The following is a 19,990-nucleotide window of genomic DNA, read 5'->3' as shown; positions in this document are numbered from 1 at the left end:
AAACAACAAAAAAATCCATCTGTTTTATTCAAACATAACCATTCAATAATTCTGAAGACACATAAAAACCCTTTCCACGTTAAACATTTTAAAGCAGGGTGTGGCCAACCGGCGTCTCCCGAGCCGTATGCGGCTCTTTTGTAGTCAGACTGTGGCTCTTCGAACTTCCCATATATTTCATTACACAATGAATAAGTTTATTTATTTATTTATTTATTTTTTTTATATGTGTATTATTTATACAATAAGTCTCCGGGTTTTGTTTTGTTTTTTCCCCCATCACAAGCCGATCCATTTCTGACCTTAGCTAATGAGCAGCGTGGCAGCAATACTTTTTTTGTTACATAGCAACTAACTAGCAAATCATATCCACCCATACTTTACTGTGCATTCGGGACTCCAGTTAGAGAAACTTGGAAACGTTATACGTAGTATACATTTTTTATAGTAATAAAAAGCCACCAGTTGAGAAAAAGTGCTGCCGCTGTATTTGAAGAACAGGGAGCAATGCGTGATTTCTTCTTGTTCGGGGTTGCTAATCTGCTTCCAGCATTATACAAATATTTAAAACACAGTATTTCGGTCAAATCAATAGTTTGTTATTAATTGCTCATCATCCATTATATCCAAAGGATTTTCTCTCTGCAAATCCTTCTGCTAAGTATGGCTCTGTCCTATTCAATTTAAAAAAAACTGTGCCATACCGTTTTTTTTTTGTTGTTTTTTTTTTTTTTTTTCGATTTAGGGGGCCTAAATAAGACATTTAAGTATTTCCACTTAATTATCCCCTACAGTCGTTTTGTGCAACGGTTAACTAACTTAAGGGAAATACTTAAATACAAATATTACTTAAGTAGAACCTTTGGGAAAATTAAGGGGGGATTTCACTTAAGGTGTTGTGCAACTTGCCTTTATGTCGCAGTTCAAATCTTCAAGTTAACGCTAGAACCGCCACGATAGTCATGCGGTATATGTGCTAATTTACTTTTAAATGTGGTGTTTCTGCTATGCAAATGTTAGATATTATGTTCATGAAAACATCTTTTCAGTTGTATCTGACAATTTGTATTTCATTTTCATATCGGAGCTGATTAAAATGTAGAAAATGCAGCATGTCAAAATGACTGCTGTCGGTAAAAAGCAAATGGATAAACAGACGCAAATGTTGATCAAATTTGACAAACAATCTGAGATGCGACTACAGTCTACTTCTAACAAGTGGCCTGGACCATTGCCTGTGCAAAAAACAAAAAAAAAAAAACAACAACAACAACAACAACAAAAAAACTCCGAAGGTGAGTTTGTGCAAACTTGCCTAGGGATGTTATTGCTATCCTATGTCCAAACAACAATCAAGTTCAAAAGCAACTTTCAGAGCTGCAGCTGTAATATCACACAGTAGAACGTATCCATCTCAGATCTAAATAGTGACATTGGACATTGAACTACAGCTGCATTCAAAACAATGTGCGTAGTAAAGAATGCCAAAAGTCACAATGAGTACAGATACTGCCATTATGTGGTATAAGAAGATAAACGACAGTTAGCTACTCACCCAAATAAGAAACCAAAACAAAACCATGCTTTTATATATAGTGAAAAATGTATTTGTTTGGCTATCAATGTTACCTATGTACTGGAAAAATAGTGATTAGCTTCATTTAATAGTGTGTTGATATTAATTGTAATTATATATATATATATATATATATATATATATATATATATATATATATATATATATATATATATATATATATATATATATAATATATAGTCTAACTTAAATTAACACTTTTAATTCGTTTGAAAATTTTGTCACACCGAGACATTTTACATTTAAAATGGTTCTAAACCAAGAAAAAGTTGGCCACCCCAATTTTAAAAGCATTAAAACCCTAATTTATGCAAATCTAAAGATTTGAGATCTAAAATTTTAACTACTGGCTCCGGATTTATCTGGGCATTTTATCTGGCCCAATATATATATATATATTTTTCATGATGGTTTTTATTTTCAGTATGTTTCTAACTGTGTATGGTAACAAAAGACAGCCCACGTCTCAAAAGAAAGGGCCAAACGAAGCCTTACACTATTTGTTACTTCTGCCATTAAACATGTATATAGCAAGTGCTAAAAGTACGGTAATCCAAACTTGGGTAACATTGAAATTAGAACGGTAATTTAACGTTATGATGAATATAAATACATACTAATGTTAAGCACAACAGCGCAGTAACTATAAGAAAAGACAAGATACTTACAGTTGGAAAGGAGTTTTTTTTTTTTTTTTTTTAACTCTGGACTGCAGTTCAATGTAAAACATCTACTGTTGACTTTCTGTGAATGGATGGAGTAACGGGAACATTTGCACTGACCATTAAAAGTACAGCCAGGGATCCTGATTTTGAATTATTGACAGGTTATTGAATAAACAAAGTAACTTGACTTCGATTCATCTCATGTCAGTATTTGTAATTAGTAATGTTAAACTAGTGTAATACTGGAATGCATTTTCTATTTTGGCCAGATTACAATATTCACACTAAGATTATTTTATAAATATTATTTGTTAGAATTAAACAGATGTAGAATAGTTAGATTGCCATATGATATGTGTTATTTTATTCTGAATACACTACAGCAAAAATTATTATTTGGTGGTTTGCGCAATATTTTGTACTGTTGCTTTAATTGGAATAGATACGCGCTGTAACGTTGCTGCTCATTGAGTGTTGTATTTTAATTCAGTAAACAAATGAAAAAAAAAAAAAAAACTTGTGCCTGAGGAAATAGGGTACAGAGTGAAGAAATCTCATCTTGGACATTGTTTGAACCCGGCTAAAATTGACCAGTTTACACCGTTATGCTGTCTGCTTGTGCACAAACATTTGCTTTTGGTAGCGTAAGGGACCAGAGTTCGGGTAATAGAATACACAAAAGGTTGCACAGTGTGTATGCAAATAGGAAACTGTTCGAAATTCCCACCCAAAATCCTAATAATAAACACTATTAAAACAATATTCATAGTACAAAATAATAGCAATCCCATATAGAGCGTTGTCGCTTGTGTAGCTTCTCCCAAGTCAGCGCCAATCTTGCTGAGTGATACCAGCGAGTCCTGGAAAGATTCTAAATGGAATTTTTGACCAGAACACATCGGATCCTGTAGTAATGTGAATGCTTATGTATATAATGCAATTCAAATTATGGCACTAGAGGTCAGTAGCGCCCTACGTACTTACCCCCTACCTAGGATACCGTGGGGGTCGGGGAGTGCTTAGGGAGAGAACACTAATGTGTAGGTTTCAACAGACATTGTTCTAATAAAGATACTGTGATTAAAGTTATACTCTTGCATCTTGGATCTCGGGTTATTACATATGGCGACGAGGAAATCGGGCAACTTGTCTTAGGTCGTTGAAAACGGAGACAACGAAAGAGAAGACACAAGTGTAGCTGCATAGCTTCGGCCAAACCTGCTAACTTTAGCGAGAGCGCTCACAGACAACGGAACATGGCTGCCACGGTAGGAACAACCGCGCCGTTTGATAGTCAACTACAGACATGGGAGGAATATTGCGAAGTGCTGTTGCATTTTTTTGAAGCAAATGAGATTGACAACGGCAATACAAAAAGGGCGATTCTCTTAAGTTCGGTAGGAAGCCAAACATATAGTCTGATGAGAAATTTGTTAAGCCCAGATAAGCCAGGGGACAAATGAACTGTTGAAAACGCACTACAACCCAAAGCCCAGCGAAATAGTTCAACGTTTTAAATTTAACTCGAGAAACAAACAGGCAAATGAGAGTTTGACTGAATATGTGGCAGTGCTACGAGAACTGGCTCAACATTGCAACTATGGAGATAGGCTAAAGGAAATGTTACGGGACAGGCTAGTCTGTGGTATAGACGATGATCGTATTCAGCGCAGGCTGTTAGCAGAAACCGAGTTAACATTTGAAAAAGCACTGAAGCTTGCTCAGGCATTGGAGACAGCGAACAAAGACGTTCAGGATTTACAAGGGCAAAGCAAAGGAAGCAATGGTGCTAACTGGAAACATGCTAGCCAGGCTACAGTGCAAAAGCTAAAAACGTGGAGGGAACCAGGAACTGGCGGAACTATGAGGGCATGTTATAGATGCGGTGGTGAGCACATGGCGAATGACTGTCGTTTTCTTAAGGAAATGTGTCACAGATGCGGAAAAAAGGGGCACATCAGGAAAGCGTGCAGGGCGAACTCACCTGTGGAGAAAACCAAACCTAGAGGGGGAGGAAAACAAAAGCAGGGAAAAGTGGAAAAAAAAAACATGGGGCTCATCACATTAGCGAAAATCCTGAAACAGATGCAAGTGACGGTGAAGACGTGTTCACTATGAATAACATAACAGAGACAAGCATTCCCAAGGTAGTGCCTATCACATTACAGTTAAAAGTGAACAAGTCGAATGTGCAATTTGAGGTTGACACGGGGTCCAGTGTTACAATTATGAATGAAACAGAGTACTCAAAACTAAGGAATGGGGCAAAAGTACCTGAGCTAAAGACATGTTCCCTGCATCTCAGAACCTATACAGGCGAAAGAGTGAAAACATTGGGTACTGCAAACTTAACTGTACAGTACAGAGAGACTGTTAAACAGCTGCCAGTAGTAGTAGTGTCTGGCAAAGGACCAAACCTACTGGGCCGCGGTTGGATTAAGGAGTTGGAATTAAACTGGGGCACTGTAAACCAGATAGGTAGAGACAAAACAACACTCCAGGATGTGTTGAAGAAACATGAGAATGTATTCAAAGAGGAATTGGGGACATTACGAGGCCCACCGGCTAAAATATATGTTGACGAAGAGGCAACACCAAGGTTCTTTAAGCCAAGACCTGTGCCTTATGCTATGAAACCGAAGGTGGAGGCTGAACTGGACCACCTCTTGAGAGACAAAATAATTGAACCAGTGAAATTCTCTGAGTGGGCAGCTCCCATAGTCCCAGTGCTAAAGCCTGATAACTCTGAGGATTTGCGGAGATTACAAACTTACTGTAAATCGGGCATCCAAACTGGAACAGTATCCCATTCCCAGAATTGAAGATCTTTTTGCAAAGCTCTCAGGAGGGGCAAAATTCAGCAAATTGGACATGAGTCATGCCTATCAACAGGTAATATTGGATGAGGAATCAAAAAAGTATGTAACTATAAACACACACAAAGGGTTATTTACTGTAAACCATCTTCCATTCGGGGTTTCATCCAGTCCAGCTATCTTTCAGAGAATTATGGAGGGTTTGCTGCAGGGAATTCCCCATGTAGCCATTTACCTGGACGACATCATGGTGACGGGCAAGAATGATCAGGAGCACCTGCAGATGCTAAGCGAGGTACTTCGGAGAGTGGAGGAGGCAGGCCTACGGCTAAAGAGAAGGAAGTGTACCTTTCTGGGAAGTGAGGCTGAGTTTCTGGGTCACAAAGTGGATGCTACAGGACTACACCCACTTAAGAACAAGGTACAAGCTATCCAAAATGCACCTGCACCTACCAACATAACAGAGCTTAAGGCTTATTTAGGACTGTTGAACTATTATAACAGGTTTTTACCTAACCTGTCAACACTGTTGGCTCCACTGCACAAATTGTTGAGAAAAGACACAAAATGGCAATGGAAAAAAGAGCAGGAGGCTGCTTTTGAGAAATCTAAAAAGCTCATGCAATCCACAGATATACTTGTGCATTACGACAGTGAGAAAGAGCTGATTCTGTCCTGTGACGCCTCCCCCTACGGGATAGGCACAGTACTTTCACACCTCATTTTGGATGGGTGGGAGAGACCCATAGGTTTTATGTCAAGAACACTCACATCAGCTGAACGAAACTACTCTCAGCTTGATAAAGAGGGACTGGCTGTGATTTTCGGGGTGCAACGGTTTCACAAGTATCTCTGGTAGAAAGTTCACCATATGCACAGATCATAAACTGCTTCTTTCACTCTTCAACGAAATGAAGGCTGTTCCACAGATGGTGTCACCGAGGATCCAGAGGTGGGCTGTGACACTGCGGGCGTATGAGTACGTGATAGTCTACAAGGCGGGTAAGGACCACGGCAACGCAGACGCCTTGAGTCGTGTGCCACTGCCGGACACTTCCCAATCCACAGGTCTGGAAGACGGTGCTGATGATGGAAGACATAGCGATAGTGACTGCAGAGGAGGTGAGAGTGTGGACAGGTAAAGATTCCATACTGTCTAGGGTGAGAGAGTACGTTTTAAGGGGGTGGCCACAGCAGGGGGAAGGAACAGATTTTACACCTTATTCTGCTAGGAAGACAGAATTGAGTGTGCAAGATGGTTTTGTCTTGTGGGGGGGCACATGTCATCATCCCACAGCGAGGACGACAGGCTGTGTTGGAACAGCTGCATCAGTGCCATCCAGGGGTTTCGCGCATGAAAGCTCTGGCCAGAAGTTATTTCTGGTGGCCCAAACTAGATGAGGAGATAGAGACATGGGTAAAGGCATGTAGCAAGTGTCAGGAACACCGGAAAGCACCAGCCAAAGCCCCGCTACATCCCTGGGAGTGGCCAGACAGACCCTGGAAGCGATTACACCTAGATTATGCAGGACCATTTATGGGGCAGATGTTTTTGATACTCACAGATGCTCATTCCAAATGGATGGATGTTTACCCGGTAACTTCAGCAACATCAGCTGTTACAATTGACTGTTTGCGAAAAAGTTTTAGCAATCAGGGATTACCAGAAATGGTAGTTTCTGATAACGGCACCTGTTTTGTCAGCTCAGAGTTCAAGGAATTCATGAACAAAAATGGCATTGTCCATGTTACATCAGCCCCATTTCATGCGTCTTCCAACGGTCTCGCAGAACGAGCCGTTCAAATATTCAAGACGATGATGAAGAAAGCGAGAGAAGGAAGTATGTCAACTAAAGTGTCAAGGGTACTATTCAACTATAGGTTAACACCTCAAACTACCACAGGACTCTCCAGCAGAGATGTTACTAGGGAGGAAACTTCGGTCTACGCTTGATTTACTGCATCCCGATTTAAAGAAAAAAGTGAAACTTAAGCCGAATAAGCAAAAGGAACACCACGACAGGCACACAAAGGGGAGGAGTTTTGGTGACGGAGACTCTGTGATGACAAGAAACTTCAGTTACGGTCCCAAGTGGATACCAGGAGTCATTGCAACAGTGACTGGTCCTGTATCTTTCAAGGTAATCCTGGGAGATGGCAGAATAGTATGCAGACACATAGATCAGATCCTGTCTAGACAACAGGACAACACCATTGGGTCAGAGGATATTGTGCAGGACACACCTGCAGAGGTTCTACAACCACCAGCTAGAGTAACCATGCTAGATGAACTTGTTCCAAACAATGCGGACACTGTCTCAGAGTGGCTTGCTTTGAAACCAGAGGAACAAACTGGGAGTTCCCCAGAGGTGGGCAGGGACAATCAAAGCATGGCACAAGCTGTGCGTCATTCCCAAAGAACTGTCAAAAAGCCTGGTTACCTGAAGGACTTTGATGTGTAAATAAAAAAAAAAAAATAAAAAGTTTGAAATTAAATGTTTATGTACAGTTAAGGATGGACTATTTTGTGTAGTTGTTGTTACAGCAGTAGTTCAGAGACATCTAGTGTATTAGTGTTACATTTTGTTTATAACTGTGTTTAAACTGTTTCCAAATTTTAGAGAAGCTGAAATCTTAAGGGGGGGAGAATGTAGTAATGTGAATGCTTATGTATATAATGCAATTCAAGTTATGCCACTAGAGGTCAGTAGCGCCCTATGTACTTACCCTCTACCTAGGATACCGTGGGGGTCGAGGAAGTGCTTAGGGAGAGAACACTAATGTGTAGGTTTTAACAGACATTGTTGTAATAAAGACACTGTGATTAAAGTTATACTCTTGCATCTTGGATCTCGGGTTATTACAGATCCCAAATCAAAAAGTTAGACAATTCGATGCGTATCTGGGTATACGTTGAATTCACAACAAGTGAAGTTGCTGTTTTATCTGCAAGTCTGGGAAACTGATGCCAAACAAGGCAGAACGTTACTTTTTTTTTCTCTCTCATAATGAAGCCTCCACTCTAAATGTTTGTCTTCATTTTTTTCATAATTGGATTCTTTATGATTTATTGATTCCAGCTCTTTCCTTTTGGCTTATTGGTTGCTTAGTTGTAGAAAATCCGATTTATAAAAGATTTGCCGCGGGAACGAGTACCAACACAGCACTTCGGTATGCAGTCTCAGATTCTGACTGTACAACAAATAGGACGCGCGGTGGGAAAGTTAGGATTAGTTCGTAATTGTTCAGCTTTTTGACACTCCCGTTTTTCTGAATTCATGCAACGGAAGCCATGTGCACTATATATATATATATATATATATATATATATATATATATATATATATATATATATATATATATATATATATATCTAGTTAAATGTAACCGGCCCAGTTGGACATGTGGTGCTTCATAACTACAGGCCAAACTGTGCTCTCTACCGGCCCCGGGCGACCGGGCCATGGTTAATGTCGAACCCTGTAATTGGTTTTGCAATGTCTTTAGCTAAAATAAAAACAACAAACATATTAAACGTGTTAATATGTTACATACTGTAAAAATGTGTCTTATAATTAGCCTACTATAACATAGTACATTAGTTATCCCCCAGGTACATACTTGTTCCTCAGTATCTTTCATGAAACATGTTTGTATGCAGGTAGATTCAATCTAAACCTAAGGCGCTGTGTGTGTTATGAGAATCTGTGGGAATTGTGCAGCTTTGTAGCTTCTTTTACACAGCATCAAATCAAACAATTTCTGCAATTTAAGCATTTGCAAAATAGGAGAGATTTAAAGCAGATATATTTTGCCTTTTGGGAGAGAACTGAAGTGGGTCCATTTCCCCGACGCAGATCCACATCGATTGTAATAAAAGAAGGGTGTGGAACCTGCTCCAGACATCTGCTCTAAGAACAGCAACAACAGAAAGAAAGTAGGCTGTAGGCTAGCTTTTACATTGCATGATAATAATCGGTAGTCTCAAGAACGCAAACAAAGATCAACCAGTTCGGCTGTTCGGAAATACAAGGTTTTGTGTCTGAAAAAAATATGACAGGAGATACCTGATCGGGTTAATGCGGTTTGTTCTGTAAAAAGGGAGATCATAGACTGACAGATGTGCTGGCAAGATGAATGCCAAATAGTGAAAAAAAAACAACAAAAAAAAAACTGCCGTCTCTTCTCGTTCTTCTGGGAGGATCATCATCCAAGGTATCGTCGTCCTCTTGATATAAGACCACATAAGCACATCAAAGTCTGCCATTTTCTCCTTAGAGCAATGACTAGGCCACAAACCTGATTTATATGTTTTCCAACCAGTAAGTAGCTTATCCTGTTTTGACGGTAACAATGCAATTTAATGTCTGTGTTACAAATAACACAATTCTTACATTTCCTAGTTATTAGATAATTATAGACATTTTTATTATTATAGCGTATGCGCATCTTCCTAAATACAGAAATTATGCTATTAAATTAGACCATCAAGACACACCTTATTCTGCACCTGGTCTGAGGCACATGGTAATTATAATGCCAGCAAGGGTCAGTTAACGGCACCATACAACTTTATGAATCAGACGGATAATATGTTAGAGAAAATGGGTTTCCAAGGGTGTTATATATTACTGCAGGTGCAGAGACTGTTCACGTGCACTGCACGCACAAAATAGTTACAATGTGTATTAACACGTGTAAGGCCGCATGATAGCTAACATGTGTAAAGCCTCGTGGTAGCTGCACTATAAAAAGGAAGGCTTGTGTGCACTTCAGGCGTTCTTGGGGTTCTGTGTTCTTGGGTGTTCTGTATGTAACTGCATGAATAAACAACATTTGATTTTGTACGGTTCTTCTTGTCTGGGCTCAGTTATTTCCGGACCTTAAAATACATAACAAAGGCCACGTTATTCTAACGTTGTGATGAGTGATGTTTTTTGACGGTAAATGGCTTTTATGAATCACCCTATGAAATACTGTCATGTTTAACGCTATTACTGGCACGATAAAGGAGACAGTAAGTTTTATGCATATGGGCCTATGAGTGTGATATATATTTGTATGCATTTTTTATTCTGAGCAGTACAAAAATTAACAAAGGCATGCATCACAGGTAGCACATCTACATTATTTAGTGTTTAGTTTAAAAATAAACATTAAAATAAACAATAAACAACAATTTACTAAAAATGAAAAATAGAAATTATTAGATTAAAAAAGTATTCATACCCTTTGTAATTGCAAGCCTAAATTTGCTCAGGTGCAATACATTAATCAAAAAGTCACACAATTTGTTGATGGACTCCACCTGTGTAAGAAATTAGTGGATCACCTGCTTTAAATTAATCTGTGAGAATAAATAGCACTCTCTCTGTATGGTCCCACAGTATGGTAGAGATTTTCAAAAGAAAGAATCACAACGAAGATGAAAGAGCATTCTAATCAAGTCAGGGATGTAATTATAGAGAAGCACAAATCTGGGGAAGAGTACAAAACCATTCAAAGGCATTGAACATCTCTTGAAGTTCAGTATAGTCCATCGTACAGAAGTGGGAAAAATACGAAACTGTCACCACACTGCCTAAACCAGGCCGCCCCTCTAAACTTAGTTGCCGGACAAGAAGGGTACTTCTTAGGGAAGCTAGCTACTGTGAGGCCAACTGTGACTGAATCAGTTACAAAAGTCAGTTCATGTATCAACAATCTCCAAGGCATTCCACAAAAAGGGCCTTTATGGGAGAGTGGCAAGGAAGAAGCTCTGGCTGAAAAAAAACCCATATCCTTGCCTGCAAAGAGTTTGCAAAACATCACCTAGAAGATACTGCAGTTATGTGGCAGAACGTCTTGTGGTCTGATGAGACTAAAGTAGAACTTTTTGGCCTGAATGTTAAGCAGTGTGTGTGGCACAAATCAAACACTGCACACTAGCCAGGTAACACCATCCCCACCATAAAGTATGGCAGTGGTAGCATCATGTTCCCTTTCAATTTGAATGACAACCATTACCGAATGGGAAGAGCCTCTCTGAACGTCAATCGCTGGGCATATATACAAAAGCTGCCCTGCTGTGAGGGGGAAATCCCTCCCAGCTCCTGTTGAAGAGGGACGTCCTCACAGTAGCACATCGCCATTTTCTCTCTCATCTCACTGAGACAGGTCATGGATAGCTTTTTGGATATTCTCGCGTCAGTATTCTGCCTAGAGCTAGTTTCGACCCCTCTTAAGGGATTAGCGGCCATTGCTCTTTTCACTACATGAGGCCTTGTGTAGTTGATACACCATGTGGAGAGCTGTTGTGGTGCTGTAAGGAGACTCCGCGGGCTCGCGGCGTCGTCCTCTACGTCGATTTAATCGGTCACATCGACCAAAAAAAAAAAAAACTGCTCAGGCATAGCGCCCATCTCAATCCTCGGGCTTTCCTAGTGCGGCTGTGCTTGCCCTTGGCGACCACGCTGATTGAATCGGCTGCATACCCCAGCAGCGACCACTGTTTTTCCCGCCGATCGCGAGGTTGAGTAAACAGCGTCTACCCGGTCCCGATTGACTCGGCACCGGTGTAAACATCTTCGGCGCCGCCTACAGCCTGGCCCCGACCGTGCCTACCATCGGCACCGACCTTGGATCAGGTCCACTCGGCACCGACTGTCTCGGCATCGACATCGCTTTTCTCTGCGCCGTTTCCGGCACCGATTGATTCGGCATCGGTGAACCTCTTCGAGGCCGTCTACAGCCCAGCACCGACCAACTGATTCGGCACTGGTGAATCGTTTTAAAAGCGTCTGTAGGCTGCTCATCGAGCGCAGCTTAAAACACCTGCAAAGCATGTCGGTCCAGTCGACTGGGTCCTCCGCTGGTTTTCACCAGTGTGACCGGTGTGCGGCAAAATTGCCCAGGCAAGACGAGCGCCGATCCTTCGTCAGGTGCCTAGGGCCAGAGCACGCGGCCAAAGCACTGGCAGGTGACCTGGACTGCTCTCCATGTTGGAAGTTCTCAAAGAGGACTAAGTTAGCAACATAGAGCAACCCTATCCTCAGTAGAGTCTCTCTCCTCAAGCCATGGGAGAATGAGATCTGTGGTCCTTGAGCCTCCCCAGAGTTTGTCCAGGACTCCCCCTGCTACAGTAACCAGGGAACTCTCCTGCACAACTGGGTCACCCTCCCCTTCCCCACCACCGGTACAGAGGTGCAGACACCTCTCAGGGGAGGCGAGATGGTCACCGCTGAGGCGGTACAACTGAAGGGGACGCTCACCAGGGGACAGACGGTCACTGCACAGGCACCGCTCCCCTTCCCCAGGGGACAGGAGGTTGCCACGCAGGCACCGCTCCCCCTCCCCACGCAGACGCAGACGATCACCATCTCAGTCGCCTCGAAGGCAACCAAGCTTGGCCGAGCGGCGCTTCGCGAAGCTGTCAGAGACTGTAAGGGCCAGGCAGACCATGCTGGAGACCCTACTGAAATCTCATAAGGACAACCTGCCCATCAAAGCCTTGCAGGACAAAGGACGAGACGCTGAAGAAGGCATATGTGTCGGCAGCGCTTTCTGTGCGAGCAGCGAACACCATAGCCATACTGGTACTTTACCAGAAACAGTTGACGGAGAGGCTGCAGGACAGAGCCACAGAGGCAGACACAGAGGAGCTCTAGGCGGTGGCTAAGGCGATGATTGACCTAATAGGGGAGTTAGGTCAGGCATCAGGGAGGTCACTGGTGGCGATGGTGGCCGCTTGCCAGCATTTGTAGCTGGCACAAGCCAAGGTCGTGGAGACTGAGAAAGTGCCGCCCCTGGATGTCCCCATTACACAGGGGGAAACTTTTGGGGCGACAATTGATTTAAGCCTTGAGAGGTCCCACAAAGCTACAGAGGTCAACTCAAAGTTTTCGCGCCTTCCGGGTTACAGTCAGCGCCCAAGGTGGCATGCGCAGCCTGCTGGGGTGAAAGGGTCTGAACACCGCCCTCAACCCCAGAGTAGGCAAGCAGGCAGCAGGCCAGCGGCAAGGGACCACCGCAGGCCAGGGGTAACCGATTCTTCGGCTGGAGACAGAGGCCGGGGCCTAAGAAAGATCCTTTTCCTTGCGCTGGAGCGCCGTACATTTTCAAAGTGCATGGATGAAGCACTGGCTCCACAGGCTGCAAGGTATTCAGATCCTAAACTATCTGGATGATTGGTTGGTTTGCGTGCAGTCAAAAGCATGCGCAGAGGTGCACACAAAACAGGTCATAGACCATGTGGCAAAGATAGGGCTCTCAATACATCAACAGAAAAGCAACTTCATACCGTCTCAGTCCACAGTGTTTATGGGGATCAAACTGAACTCTGTGAGCATGCTTGCCTCACTGTCGGAAGACAAGATTCGGTCATTGGCGACCACGCTCTCCCTATTCAGAGAGGACGCTCTCCTACAGGTCAGAATATATCAAATGTTGTTGGGGCTGATGGCAGCTGCCTCAAGAATCCTTCCACTAGGGCTGCTGAGAATGCGCCCGCTTCAAGCCTGGGTGAATACGCTCAAGGTGCACCCAGTCCGAGAGCGGTACTGGCTGGTGCGAGCGTCCAGACAATGCCGGAAGACACTGGAGTGGTGGCTCCGTCCCGGAAATCTGCGCCTCGGATCTCCCCTCGGATCCCCTCACAGAAGGGAAGTGATCACTACAGACGCCTTCAGCCTGGGCTGGGGTGCGGTCTGGAACAGGCGAGGAATAAGAAGTCAGTGGAAGGGACAGTGGCAGCAAGTGCACATAAATGCGCAAGAGCTGCAAGCAGTGAGCCTGACGTTATCCCATTTTCACCAGCAATTAGCTCACAAACATGTGTTGGTTCGGACGGACAATACCACAGTTGTAGCCTACATAAATCACTAAGACAGCCTGCGCTCACCGGGCCTTCACCACGCAGCGCACAGACTCCTGTCCTGGATGCACAGAAACTTGCGTTCCATCAGGGCAGTTCACCTCCCCGATGTGGACAACAAGACAGCAGACCTCCTGTCCAGAAGAGCTCCAGACAGCTCGGAGTGGAGGCTGCATCCTCAAGTGGTGAAACAGATTTGGGAGAGGTTTCGACCTGCACGGGTTGACCTCTTTGCCACAGCCGAGTCCACTCATTGCCCCCTATGGTTCTCCATGGAGAGAGACGGCGGCCCCCTGGGAGTAGACGCTCTAGCTCACCCCTGGCCACAGGGGCTATTGTATGCATTCCCTCCGCTACCATTATTACCCCTGACACTAGAGAGGATCAGGATGGAGAGAGCACAGGTTTTTCTGGTTGCACCCAGATGGTCGAGATGCCCCTGTTTGCTCTCCTCTCTGGCATGTTATCGGATCAGCCGTGGCAGCTCCCGCTGCGCAAGGACCTCCTGAGCCAAGCAGAGGGGCTATTCTGACACCCGAACCCAGCCCAGCTCCAGCTCTGGGTCTTTTAATTTTTAATTTTTTTTATTTTTATTATTTTATTGTTTACCATTTTCTTTCTTTTTTTTGGGGGGGGGGGGCTCTGTGAAGAAGAATGCGTGGCTCACAAATAAAAATTCCCAAGCATCAAAATTCCAGGCTGTGAGACTCTTAAATGTGAAAAAAAGGGATGGGGACTGAATAATTTTTTTCAAGGCACTGTATATATATATATATATATATATATATATATATATATATATATATATATATATATATATATATATATATATATATATAAAACATCAAATATTGTTTGGAAAAAGCGTGTTCTCTTTCTCTCGCACTCTTCTTTTACTTCACCACAAAGGGATCAGCTAAGCCTCTGTTTCAAATAAACCTCCCTTACCTACTTAGTTTGAGACACAGCCGCCCCCCCCTTGTGCTTTCATCTAAATAGCTCAAAGCTAACATATAAATAAGGCCACATCCACACAGTTATGCTGACCACTAGCACTAACCAAAGTCGCATTACTGGGTAAAGGTAGTTTGCTCCTTGTTGTTTCTGAATCAGGGACAAGCGTTTTTTGTCCAGCCTTTAGAGGTTTGCTCTATCATTAAAACTGGGCCCTAAATATGTTTGAAATCTTGGTCGTGGTCCTGTTGATTCAAGTTCAATGAGACTGAATTAGGTCTGCTCTAGATTAATCACAATCAAATCAAGGCTGTCAATCTGATGTCTACTCATATGTTAGTTTCACAACTAAAATGAGCTGTCATTTTTTATTTGAAAGATTATGAAAGTAAAATCATTTCAACATTGACCTAGTAAAAACATTTGTCTGTGAATTTACAAAGTTTCTTTTAGCTAAATTCTTTTCTACATGTGTAGCATAACCAGAGTGAAAAAAAAAAGAATTTAAGAAATGTACTCTGGGTATTGAGAAATAACATATATTGCACACACAAGGTGACTGAATAGTTATTAAGTCGTACAACAAATATCATTTGTTAGTTTTCAAAACAGTTTACAAATAACGGTTATGCTCACAGAAAACTCCTTTCCTGTATGTCACAAAAAAATTAATTGCATGTGATGAAACTGAATAGCAATTATTGTCTGATATGGGTTTTCCTTTCTCTTACACAGACATTCAACTGGTAACCGTTGAGGTGGGGAAGGAAGTTTCTCTGCACTGCAATAATCAAACGTGGACTGAAATCATCTTTGAAACATGGAAGATAAGGAACACAAATGGAGCTGAGTGTCAGATTGCTCTTAGGTTTGATCAGATTGATGCAAACAGCACTTGTGAAGACAGAATAACAATTAAGAATGCAGGTGAAAACAGACACTTTCTTCATGTATCATATTTTAATAATATTGATGAAGGGAATTATACATGTGAGTCGACACACAAAGGTGGCAAGGACAAAGTGCAGTTTAATGTATCCATTACCAATAATGGAATTGAGCATCCTGCAGAGTTGGGTAAGTGCTAAAAATGTATTGACAAGATGTATGTACAGTACATTATATTAAAACACATTTTGTTAATTTTAAATAAATAGCCTATTACTGACACATTTCCATCTGTGCCATAAGGATATCTAACCTTCTGAATATTTATGGATTTATCTGTATACTTTGACCTTTTTCTACTCCAAGCTTTAAAATTAATGATGCTAGCAAAAAAATGACCACCAGGGATATGCATCAGTAACGTCCTCCCACTAGAAACTGTTTGAAAATGATACATTTGCAATATGTATTGTAGACACACTCAGCCTTCAACTGAAACAATATAATTTCCTTAGTTTTAAAACCTAGAGGCTTGAAATCTTAAGAAAGGCCTTTTAATTGAAGGGAACCCCCATAACTTACAGCTGCCTAACCATATTCGGAATAAAAGATACCAATGAAGTGAGCCAATCAGGGGAACAGTGATTAGGTCTGGTGCATTGTAACTATAGTGTAGTAAAACGCCCTTTAATCAAGGGCTAAAATTTGTTTTTATACAAGATTCATGTTTTTTTTTAGGGCATGCAAACTTCGATTGGATTGATCTTCTTGTCCGCTCATCATGTTACCTCGTTTGTATTGTTGTTGTCTTGCTTATTTGGAAACAGAAACACATACCTGACCTCGGTATGTTTCAGATTTAATCATTTTTGGTTTTGTAAAGCTTTGAATTATCTCTAATGCGAAAGACGCTTCAAAATACTTCCAATGTTAACGTTTATCTATTGTGACATCTGACCTAACCATTGAAATATAGTATCATCTGGAAAAGCAGTTGTTATATACAAATTGCCATGCCATGCATCTAGCCTGGCTGTCATATCTCACATTCACAAATTGATTTACTATTTCATTTATTCAATAATAAACAGATTAAAAATTGCACTCAGAGGCTATAAAAGTATGAGATTTTTTTGACACTCATCAAATAACGTGTTCTTTAAAGTACCCTCGTGTTCCTTGATCTCCACAGCATGGTGCAGAAGATCACAGAGGACAGGAGTGCATAACTAACCCAACTCACCACTGACGTCAAAAGAATACTTGTCTCGGCTTAAACTAACACACCTAAACACAGTGACTATGCCAGTTTGCTTGACTTGTTTTCACAGAGCTACTAAGTTTATAACGAGTGCTACGCTAGTATAAGTGTCATTACTGTATTGAATGCTGAAGTGCTGTTGATGAATTAATTTGACAGTGTGGAGAGGGTCTTAATAACTCAGTGCAGGGCACAGCTAGATCTGAAGGAGTTAAACAGAGTTTCAGCTGTGCTGTCCTATCTTACTTTTCTAACTTGATGAATCAATGCTTACGTAATCGTTTAGATGATCATGTAATGAATATTCTTTTTGAAACTTTAGTGAACTACATATTGTTTCCGGACCACTGTCCTTATTTGAAAGTTGTATTGATTTGCATGGTCACATCTTCAACGAGTGCTTTTGTTACATTGATAATTAGCTGCTTTTATAAATTTTAATATGTTGCTTAATGCTTTAACTACTGTCTCTACTTATTCTGTCTTAATAAAACTTGCATATTGGAAAGATTCATGTGTGGTCCCTGACTCATATTATGGTAAACCAGTTGTCATCTACAACTTGGAATGAACAAGAGCTAAACATTCTCTTATTATTGCCACACACAACTGAATGTTCCATGGTGTCAATTTTCAGATTTTACAGTGAATTGTAAATCTGTCTCCTTTGAGGAGTTAAATTGTTTAACTTCACTGTTTAAAATGATGTAACATATCATTGGATTTCTGGTTTGCTGGACAGGTCTAATCTTGTAAGGCTCAGCTCCTAACCCTGTCTTTCTACTGTTTAAATCTCCCGTTGAATCGATCATGTAAATGAGCTTCACTCTTGTGTAGAGTGATAAAGAGGATCACTTGAGGACTGTGGTGCAGTCTTTGGTTCACATCCTGCCTTTGCTTGTTAAATAAGTGTTGTGACCCAAATTCCAGTTTTTAAATTGACTGGAAAATCTAAAATAAATAAATACTACACATACAGAAAGAAATACTTATGAATAATTTAGGAATACTTTTGGAGACCTAAACTCAGTAGCTAAAGATATCTGCAAAGAGGTTGTGCTCTGTAAGTGTGTGATGCTGCCATCTAATGGACACTAATGATAACATAATGCCTAATAAGGCTGGTAACGAAGATAATTAATCACTTACGGTTTAAGTGTTTTACTTTTAGTGTTTTGAAAAGTATTGTAAGTTTTATTTGGACTAAAAAAAAAACATTTACTAATAAAAACCTTAGTATATACAGTATGTACAGTACAGCAGTTAGAAACACATTCAGTAAAATGTACATCCAGGCACAACAATAGATGAGCAATTTAAAGACCTTCCCTCTAAAAGTTGACCATGGTATTTTTGCAGTTGTACCATACTTTTCCCATGCTTATAGTATACTTCCCTTGTCTATACAATGCTTGCCTGTGCTTTACAGTGCTTTATTGCACTCTGCTATGCTTTCACTCTGGTAAACTTTTAGAAGGGCTGTGTAATTGCCTTGAAAAGATTCACTTCAGAACCATTGTGTGTTGTCTCAACAATACTTTTCTGAAACATGTTGTTGCAATTGCACAGGACAGCACTGCAGTGTTTAATGCATCATTGTATTTGTGATTTTGATTTCAATTACATGAGAGTAGATGTTTAAACTTCATGCTGATTTGAACTCGACAACGTCTGGTCGAAGGTTAGTGGTGGCAATCTCGGGTGGAAAAATAAGCCATTGCCCAACATCTGCCCGCATGTTCCAGTCTCTAGCAGCTTCCATTTGTCCTGGGAGAGGCTTGGTTTTACTTGATGGTTGCTCTCCTGAATGGAGGAATATTGTCTTTTGTGTGTAATTCTTTGACGGAACTGGTGGCAACTTATTGGTCAGGTTACGCTTGTCTTCCAATGATATGGCTAAACATTGCAGCACCTGGTCATGGCGCCAAGTAAACCATCCTTGGATAAGACCCACCTTATATCCTGTCAAAACGTGTCTTAATGTTGCAGGTGATGAACACAAAGAACATAAGGGATTCTCACCCACCCAGAGTTTTAGGTTTTGTGGTGATATATGTTGATCTGATGAGGAAACTGATCGTGCTCTGTTCCATTGTCAATAGGTCTTGCCAGCCAATCTTGCATTTTTCCACACTCTCCCATCTGATCTATTCTCCCTGCTTGGCCTGGGAAATGGCCTTTACACACCTCATCCTCTCCTCCTGCTTTTGCACCTCATTGACTGAGGCTGCCTTGTGCAATGTAGGAGCTGAACTGAGACCAAGACACCCTCTTGAATTTCTATTGAGTATTGCATTGTAGTGTTGCCTGCTGCGTTCAGTATGCAGTACCTTCTTATCACAGTCATAGTAGAATTTCAAGGCACTGATATGTGTTCCATTTATTCAAATGTAAATAGATAGTGAGTCAAATTTGATTCAGAGTTAATGTAAGTGAATTATAAAATTGACATGTTTGCATTTTAGCACTGAACCTAGCATGAAATAACGATATTACAGACAAGGGTTGATAATATGAGTAGATGCTGAATATGTTTAATTGATTGTATCACTAAATTCAATATGTATTCAAATGGAAATTACAGTAGTTCAGTAATTACATTCAAATAAAGCATTTCAATCTGTAATACACAGATGTCTCAAATGTATATCTTATGACACAATAAAATAATAAAAACTCATGTTATAAACCATGTTCAATGAAGGCTTAATATCATGGCTATTTTTTTTTTCTCAATGCAATGTCAATATTCAACTTCAACCTGTTTGCGTCAAATGGAAAGCTTAAGACAGGGTTCTTAGAATTCACATTCAGCACCCTGACTATTGTTATTGTTTTAGTTTAAAATCTATGCCAGGAAAAGGCAATAAGGTCTTTGCTTCCTGTGCTTAAAAAAGGTAAGCTAGTTGTGCAGAGCGTGATGAAATTAAAAACCACAGCCTTACAGCGGATGTTAGA

The sequence above is a fragment of the Polyodon spathula genome, chromosome 9 (assembly GCF_017654505.1).
Source record: "Polyodon spathula isolate WHYD16114869_AA chromosome 9, ASM1765450v1, whole genome shotgun sequence".
NCBI classification, from domain to species: Eukaryota; Metazoa; Chordata; class Actinopteri; order Acipenseriformes; family Polyodontidae; genus Polyodon; species Polyodon spathula.
Note: the sequence above shows the minus strand (reverse complement) of the source record.